Here is a 9,903-nt window from a genome sequence, read left to right as displayed (position 1 = left end):
AGCCGGCGGTCAACACTTAATTTAAACTGCTAAAACTAAACCAATACACGAACGAACCAACACATAGACACACACACATTCTCACAGACAAGCAGACCAGCAGGCAAGCCGGGGGAGAGAATGAGAAGAAGAAGAGCAAAAACATGTTGTTGTTTATTATCTTATTTTTAAATTATATATATAAATATTATATATTGAAAAGTGCGCGCCAGGGCGAACGCAAAAATGCAAGAAGAAAATTAAGAAGAGAAGAGCACGGTGAGTAAGATTTTTAAGAGAAATTTTGCATTAAATATGGGACATTTATTTAAATTATTTTGTTCGAGAATAATAAACTTATTACTTATTGATGAATGTTTATTAAATCAATATATTTATATAAAAAAAAACATATATAAATTATATATCAAGTAAAAGAAGCAGAAACAAACGGATTAAAAACGCAAAACCACTACATTGAAGTAAAATGTATTATAAACAAAGCAAAAAAACACTATTAAAAAAACGAGAAATTCAAATGAAGAAGCAAACTCTGCAATTCAGTCACACAGAGAAAGGAAGAGTTTGCCTAAAATTGCCCCTCCCAGGTTAAAAAAGTGGATAAGGGAAAAAATCCTCGTTCGTTGAAAATTGTAAACTGTTGAGAAACACGGAGAGAACGTAGCAAATTGGTTCGTCAAAACTAGTTGAGCAAAAAAGAAAAGAAGAAAAAAAAACACGAAAGCATTTAATTAGTGAGTGAATTCATCACCGAAACCCCGGAACCTCGTCGTCCCCTCACCACACCTCACCCAACACTCACACTCAAATAATTAATTAGTCTACTTTTTGGACAATCATTGATGTATTTTCGCTCCCGTAACTCCTCGCGTCACACCGCCACTCACAAACTCACTCACATACTTAAAAAATATCTAGAATATTAAACTGTGCAAACTCGAAATAAAACTAAAAACGACGGCGAAAAAGAAAACCCAAAAAAAAAGTTGATTTTAACACGAATTAGTTTAATTGTTTTCGTTACTGATTGTTTAGTGGGGGGCAAACACGCAAGTATTCTAAAAAAATCACTCACTCACTCTCACAAACAAACACACTCTCACACACACCGAAAAAAAGTAACACACAAATTGTAGGGTTGTTAGTCGGGTGGGAGCGAATCGTTTCGTGTTTTTGTTTTAAATCGGTAATAGTTTTGTGGCGGCGAAGAAAGATTCGCGAAGATTGGAAGAGTGGAAGAAGAAGTCATTTTTAATTTTCTGTGTAATTGTAAAGCTTTTTATTATTTTGATTTACGAATAAAGAAATCGCGACGAATATAATTTTAGTTGGTTTTGTTTCTATTTTTTATTGCGTTTCATCCTTTCTGTTTATTTTTTTTTTTTTTAATTCAATAAAGTAATTCACCCAAGCATGCCATGAAATTGGATTATTCAAGTTTATTCTTCCTCTAAAACGAGTGACGGCGGACAATCCAAGCTCGCAGCCTTCTTCGATTGTTGCGGTGAACTCTCTAGGAGGACCGTTTGGAGTAGAGGTGGGCAAAACCGCTCTTTTTAGTAGCCGCTCATTTTCGATCGCTCATTAAAACTAGCGGCTCTTTTGAACGGCTCTTTTTCAAAATATGGATGAAAAGTATATTTTTTAAGAATGGTGTGATTTTTAAAGCTATTTCACATTGGAGTTATATAAATTATTTGATAAAAAATAACTAAAAACAAGAAGATGCCCTTGAAACCCATAGGTCTTGGCGGTCTCTATGTCAACATTTCTACTTGAACCTAAATGTTCGAATGATTGAATGGCATCCAAACTTAAATCTAGGACTTTGGAGAAATTGCTATTTATTTTTAAAATTATATTTATTTCTGCCAAAACTGAACGAATACTGATATTTTATTTAGAAAAAAATATTCTGTTAACTCTTTTCTACATGCTGATTTGATCGATAAAGTCTATAAACGCTGAAGTTTATTCGGGCAAAAGGATTTATTTTTTTTTTTCAAAATCTCTAGATATTAAGTAAGTTAATCAATTTGAAATACTTAAATTTGTATTCGGCTAATACTTTAACGAAACGAAGTTGACTTTATAGCTGTCGGCCACCATTGCTAGTACCAACCACTAGTGTCTTCCTTTTTATCTACAAGGACTTCGCCGCCCTGGGCTCCTAAGTGTATGAAAGTATGGCACGGAGCGACGGCGCCGAATACCCATATTTACACAAAGAATTTTAGAGCGCCCGCCGCGGGATTCAAACCGTCGACCTCTGGATTGTGAGTCCAGTGCGCGGTCCGATTGATCCACACGGGCGGGACTAATACTTTAATGTACGATCAATACAATGAAAAGTTACTTCATTTTGTTTATAAACCATTTACTTTTGGATTTAAAAAAGTAGGAAACTGAAAATTTGAGCTTGAAAACTATTAAGTGGTTTTCAAATATTGACATCAATGCTATTAAGAGTCTTTCAATATATATTGATGAGAAAGTTGCTATAGACACCCCAATGAAACATGACGATTCAGCTCAGAAAATGTCGGAAAATAGCCGTTTTTATTATAAAGTACTTGAAAAGGTACACCAAGGGACAATGTTGGGATTATATTTTTAGCATTGAAATATTTGAAATTGTTTTTTTCAATTCTCAAAAAAAAAATTAACACTAAAATTTGTTGAAAATTCGATAAATTATGTTGATAACAAGTTTAAAAATTATTACTTCCTCGACAATTCTTTTAAAAGACCAGAGTTTAAAAAAGAACCGCGGTTCTTTTTTTATGAGCCATGGTTCGTTCGCTCTTTTATATGAACCGGCTCTTTGAGCGGCTCGCTCTTTTTTTGCCCACCTCTAGTTTGGAGTGCTCTCTCGGGTGAAGGCTTTTTTTTTTTCATAAAATTATTTTTATTAGGTCCTTTTCGGTACTGGGACCTGGTTAGGACCGAGTCGGCACAAGGGTGAAGGCTTTGTGATACTGAAAGTTTGCAGCTAAACCAAGCAGGTTCGAATGGAATCTTCAAATGGGCTGTTAAGTGATTGGAAAAATGATGAGAAAGAGGCTTTGCTTGTCGATATATTTAAATGCAGAAGAACTAAATAAATTGCGAAAGTGATTTTTCTACTTAGAGATTCTTTAAATTTATTTATTTTTATTTTGCAATATATTTAGTTTAATTTTAATAAATTTATGGTAAGGTCGATGACAACATTTTTTCAAGATTTTTACGGTAAAATGCAAGATTTTTCTCAGAAAAAAACGGTAAAAAAAAAACAAATAACAATACATGGTTTTAAAATTTCTATGTAAAAAATGTTTTTAAGAGGCAACCACAAGCTATTTTTTTTGTATAGTTCAGACTCGATGGTACAAAGTTTCGATTATCAGAAGGTTTGTTTAACGCGCAAAGCACAAAATGCATTTTTCAATAATTGGGTCCTAAAATTAAGCTTAGATTGTTGATATTATTGTTTACAGCGATAAAGCTTATTTTTCTGAGTACAATGACCCTTTGTACGACCACAAAGAGTTTAAAATGGATTTTCAAATCAATTTTGAAAAATTAAACTCGCGGTCCTTCTTGACAGAAAAGCTCCTACTTGACAGCTCATTCCAAGGGGACCATAGTTGATCCATCGAAAAAATGTTGTCTTGTCAAAAAAAACTTTTGCGTTAAAATGAAAAAAAGTGATCAGAAATGGTTTTTAATCGCGTTTTTTACCGTTGTATATAAAAATTGACATAGGGATTTAGTACCCAATTCGCCAAAATTCGCAAAAAATCGGGGAATCCCAAGCATACTAGTTTAAAAAATATTTTCTATCTTTTGAATAATTTTTAATATTTTGTTCAATTTTAAATTCAATAAAACTCTTTTGACTACTGAACAAATTATTTAATGTTCCTTTCACTATTTCAATCTATTAAATTTGTTTTTTTTTATTTGAAATTGCAGCAATTGATTGAAGCATTTTTAAACAAAACTGATTAAATATGTAACTTTCTATTCTTTACTATTTAGGCCGCTGCAAATATTTTTCAATGTCGCCCCAGTTCAAAATCGGTACGAGAAATCAAGGGGAATTTTTTTTCTAAACTTTTAAAAATTTAAATGGAATTAGAAGTCTTATCAACTGAAAACCATTTGAAATGCATTTTCCTGCGTTTAAAATGATATTTAGCATGTCTGGGATCGATTAAAAATATTTAGATTTTTTGTTTCATTGTACCGCTGTACTGCAAGAAGTTTTTTTTGGCATATCTAGATATTGCTTATTGCCAGATAAAATCACGTTTCTCCTACGCTGCGACTGACAGGAGATTATAGCCGCCTTACTACCGCAGTGTAAAAATTAGCAAGTTGAACTGAAATTCTACGTTGATTTGGCTGTCAAGTTGATTTGTTTTGAATATTTTCCAAAAAGTCAGCTAAAAACTCAAGGCAACCTTTGACAACAGCCAAAAATTTGTTCTGCGGCTGTCATGCGGCCATTATCCTGCGGTCATATCAGCGCGCGCGAACTCTAATTATAGACGCCCGCGATAATACCTAGATATTTTGAAAACTCATGATTGCACAACAACTGGGCAGGTGTAAAATGCATTTTAAAACCAATTTTTTTCATTGAAATGTCAATACCACGGTTTGAAATTTTTTTAAATATTCTCTTTAGAAAAAAATGCATAAAATTTACGGAAAAAAAATCGACAGGTTTTTTTTAATTAAATATCAAATACACAACATTATAAAGAAAATCTGATAAAACAAGGATAGAATGCCTGTCCTCTGGCGTCTTTTTAAAAAAAAATACGAAAAAATTTAAAATTTAGTTTCAACTTTTCAACATTCTCTTTTCCTTTCCTATTGAAACTAATGAACAAAAACTTAAAGTTTTAATGAATCATAGAATCTGATGTTTTTTGAGACTTTTGTTTTTATTTTAGACTGTTTAAGTTTTCTCCTATTGTTAAAATTATGAGTGATTCCATGCCTTTAAAAAAAATGTTGATAAGTTTCTATTTTTATTAAATTGAAAATATTTTGATTTTTTTTAAAGTTATTTAGAAATTATGTTCGGTGGCAGTTGTTTACTTTTCCATAAATAGTTCTCGCATTCGTTTTTGTTGGTGAGAAATTTTTTTTATTTGAGGTTCTGGAAAAGTCGGGAATCCGAAAATTTGACTTGAGTGGCTACCCTGAAATCGATGTTTTCTTTTTAAATTGAGAAATAAAAATGTGTAATTATTTTTAGAGTGAACCTTTTTCCAATAGTTTTTTACCTAAAACTTTTTCAAAACAATGTCAAATTTGTATGGAAACTTGTTTGGACAAACCAATGACGATTTAAATCAATTGGTTTTTTTTTGTAATTAAATAATTGATTGATAGTTTAAAACTTAACAATTTTGATTGCTTAAGCGTTTTCGACAATTTGCAAACAAATTTTCTTAGTAATCTCATCGCATCACAGAGTTATTATCGGTCTAAATATCGTTTGTAACAATCTCAAAAATCATAAAATCCACTCCAGTCAAGCGAAAAATCTTCTCCTCACCTGACGATCAGAGGTCGAAAAATATATTTAAAAAGCATCATTACTCACAAACTGTTAAGAAAAAAAGGAGCAAAAAAATCCTACTGTATACACGAATCACACAAGGTTGAGCAAAAAGAAAACACCATTCTTTTTCGTTTATATACTAGCGCTTAAGTAGTGAAATCGCGAATGTTTAAGAAAAAAAAAATGTGTGAAGAAAACAAGAGAGAGCAACTTCACGTAACTCAATCCCTCCCATCCAAAATTCAGACTAGCGAACCAACCTTAATTTTAACTGTGAAAGCGTAAGAAAAAGAGAAATCCTACTTAAAGAAATGAGGCATTTATGTTTGTTTGTTGACTAGAACATCGTGCCAAAATTTTACAAATTACACGATCCCCGCAGAGAAATAAAAAATCAGTCATCATAATGAATCCTAAAAGAAGAAAACTCAGCATTAAGCATCAAGCGCCATCATAACAAAAAACACAGAAAGTATAACGCGGTCATTGTTTCCTCAGTCGAATAACTAAATAAATTTAAAAGAAAAAAACGGTAAATGCAAAAGAAATAGAATCAAAACGGTCGCGAAAGTGAGGAGAGCAAAGAGGGTAGTTTCTAGTGAAGACAAATAACGCTACACTGCTTTTTCGATCCTTACGAACGGTAGAATAGTGACGCGCGCGCAAAACTATTTAAAAAAACAATACTTCTTCTTAAAACAATCGTTAATTTTTCCTTAAAAAACACAAAACGTGATTATTGAGCGCGAAAGCGAACTTTCGGCAAACAAGGTCTCCCCGTTAATCTGTCCCCCGTTCTTTCTCTTTGAATTCTTATCGAAACAACTCCTGCTAACAAAAAAACAAATCTCAACTCGAGAAAGAAAACGCAAAAGAGAATACATAGGAAATCGCAAACTTGACAAAAGCAAACAACACACTCTAAAACTAGTGCGCGTGAATAAAACAAAAAAAAGTATAAAAAAAGAAATCATATATAAATTGAATTAGAAAGCTGCCTTAACGAAAAAAAATCCCAAGTTTTATAAAACACACACATACGTGAAAAGGAAAGAAAGGAATGACAACACAAGCAAACTAAATAATTTGACACTCACACAAACATACACAAACACACACTAACACATAAACACACAGAGAAAGCAAGTGAACTAAATAAACTGAAAGCAAAAAAAAACAAAAACTGACTATGTGTACATAAAAGAAAGAAAGAAGAAGAAAAATAAACATTGGAAATGATGCATAGTTAAAGAAAAGAGAGGTAAATAAAATCGTTGACATATTCTGACTATATTATATAGCGAAAAAGAAGGAGAAGAAGAAGAAAAAAAAACACTTGACAATGGTAAACAAAGAAGAGTGAAAATATTAGAATGGAAATCACTTGGAGATGTTTGCACTGAGCGTGGGAGGAGGAAGGTAGTAAAAAAACGGTATGAAGGAAATGTTGTTCAACTCTTGTAATTGCAATAAACGCGACATTACATAAAAATATAAAAAAATAGTTATTTGTTTGCGTCTAAAATCATCCGAAAATCATTGAAAAAATGCCTGATGCCGCCCAGACTCAACTATTCGAAATTCGATTTGTATCGGATTTTGGATTATGGAATCATGAACAAAAAAAAAAACTATTCTTTCTTTTCCTTACTTTTAACATCAAATTCGAGTTTTGCGACCCCATTTTTCATCACCGCCATTTTGGCCGCCATATTAGATTTAATTTTTTTAATCATTTTAGAGTAGTTTGCGGGTCATATTTAAGCTCGACAATCGAAAATAAGACAACAAAAAAAATTGTTTTCGTGATTCGATTATCCGAAGATTTCATTATCCGATAAGAATTTTTTCCATTGCCTTCGGACATTCGAGTCTGGACCGTACAGTTAAAAAATAGTGCTCGGGCCTTTTCAAATTTAAGGGTTGGTTTAGAATTTTTTTAGAGATCTGAAAATTACACGATGGTTTCATTTTTGACGGATAATTGATAAGATTTCGTCATTCAAAAATTAGACGCCATTTTGATAATATAGAAAAAAACGTAATTTTCATCTCTTTCAGATACTGATCTCAGCAACCATTGGTCCAATTTTCAATGCCTTTGGAGGGTTATGCTTGGTCATGACTTCTGAAGGTCAAAAGACCTCGAATTAACAAAAAAAAAACATTTTTTTATATCATGAAATCCAAATTTCTGTAAAGTATATTTCGATTGTTATTTAGATTTTATATCTAAAGATAATGTCAAAATTATTTCTTCGACTTGAGCAATTCTCTACCAAAACCGGAAATGGATTTTATTTGTATTTTTTGATTTGGCTCAAACTTGTGGGAAAATTCACTCAAAAGTTACAGCTGTTGGAATATTTACATACCATTTTTGTATGGACAGTAGCCAAAATTGTATGGAGACTTGTATGGGTGAACCAATGACACAAAATATTTGGTCATAGGGAAGGCCCCCACAAAGTTTGAGCCAAATCAAAAAATACAAAAAAATAAAAATGGTCGAAATCGGCCGATTTTGTAGAGAGTTGCTCACTTTTTTCTTAGCTAGAAAGATGGGATTTTCTGTCATCCAAATCATATCCAAAATTCATGAGTAATTTCATAAATGATAATTTTGCGCTATTGTTTTGTTTTGTGAAAAAAATAGAAATTGAAAAAAAATATTTTGCGCAATTAAATTGTAACTATTTTTTTCAGAGATGATCTAAGCATGCTTTGACTTTGAAGCCACCATCTCGATCACTAAATTCGTTCTCAAGATACAGATTTTTAAATATTTCAATAGCCTTTTTACGTGTACAGTAGGCCGTCCCAAAAAAATGAAAAGTTGTCAAATCTCACCCCTAGAATGATAGATTAGGATGTCAGGAACAATGTTTCATACAACAAAAAATTGTGAGAAAATCTCATGTTTTTTCATGAAATGTGTTAATAAGAAATATCGTTTTTCTGCGAGCAAAATAAAAATATCCAAATATATGTCTTCTCGTTTGTAATCATAGTAGCCCATGTTTTATGCTAAAAACGCTTATATACTAAGAATTTTGAAAATTCGTCACTTTTTGTTCACTAAAATGCAAATATCTCGGCTTTGCGTGGACATAAATTGAATGTTAAAAAAGCAAAATAATTTCCGTAAAATTTCCTGTAAGCTTAACGCATTTGTTTTGGCTGCAAAATTTTTTGGCTCGTTTTGGGGAGTGATTTTTGAAATTTTTTAGCTAAAAAATACAATTTTTTCTTCCTAAAACGCCCTGCCATGCCCAAACACAAGCTTTTATGGACCATGTCTGTAGAGGAATTTGTTCAGGGGACATTAAACTATAACTTTGAGCCCAAGGCGACCAAATTTGAATGACTTTAGTATGATTTTTACGCGCATTTCTGAAAAATACTCGAAAGATGCACTTTTTTCATTCAAGCTCCGCGCGCGAGTTGTAAACCATTTTTAGGATTTTTTTGTTGTAAGAAAACATTGTTCCTGACATCCTAATCTATCGTTCTAGGGGTGAGCACCGAAGATTTGTCAACTTTTAATTTTTTTTGGGACGCCCTAGTGTACAGTGATGCATAATGTCTTTTCTGGTCAAATTAGATTTTTCTTAGATTAAAAATTTAAATTAATATTTTAACTATCAATTTTTCTTTGATAGTTTGATACCATGGCATAAAATTTCATCCTTATTTTTTATATTCAACTTATCGAACAACAAACTTGACATGGTGCACAGTTTATACCAACAGGTTATCATAACCAATAAAACAACAAATTAAATTAAATTTAAAAAAATAAAAATTCATTTGCCTAATATTAAATAAATCACATTAAAATTTTAAGTGATATTTAAAACACAAAAATAATTCCGAAGGCAACACGACGTGATTTTCATTTTGTCAAAATTGAAAAACTGCTAATATTAGTGTGAGAAGCATCAATAAACATCGTTAACCTTTTATAATGACGGGTGTTGTTAAACCCTTTCAGGCCTGATGGGTTATATATGATGACCCAAATATCAAAATTTCCAAAAATATGTTTTTGAAAATTCAGATTTGAAAGGATTAAGGAAATATTCAAAAATTACGTAATGGAAGAAATAGATGATTTATTGACTAAAAAAATAGATTGATGATAAAAAATATCAAAAAATTATATATTTTGAATAATAACAGATTAATTTAAATGTTGAAAGTATTACGAGACCAAAAATATTAAATTAATTTGGGTGTTGCCGCAATCAGAAATCGTTGAAGAATTGCCAAGAATGCCAAAATCGGGTGTTGTCAAAAAACGGGATAACACTGTATTGAATATCAAAAATATAGCAAAC

This window comes from Culex pipiens, chromosome 1, assembly GCF_016801865.2.
Source record: "Culex pipiens pallens isolate TS chromosome 1, TS_CPP_V2, whole genome shotgun sequence".
In the NCBI taxonomy this organism is placed as follows: domain Eukaryota; kingdom Metazoa; phylum Arthropoda; class Insecta; order Diptera; family Culicidae; genus Culex; species Culex pipiens.
The sequence above is the reverse complement of the archived record's forward strand: the minus strand, read 5'-3'. Positions refer to the sequence as shown.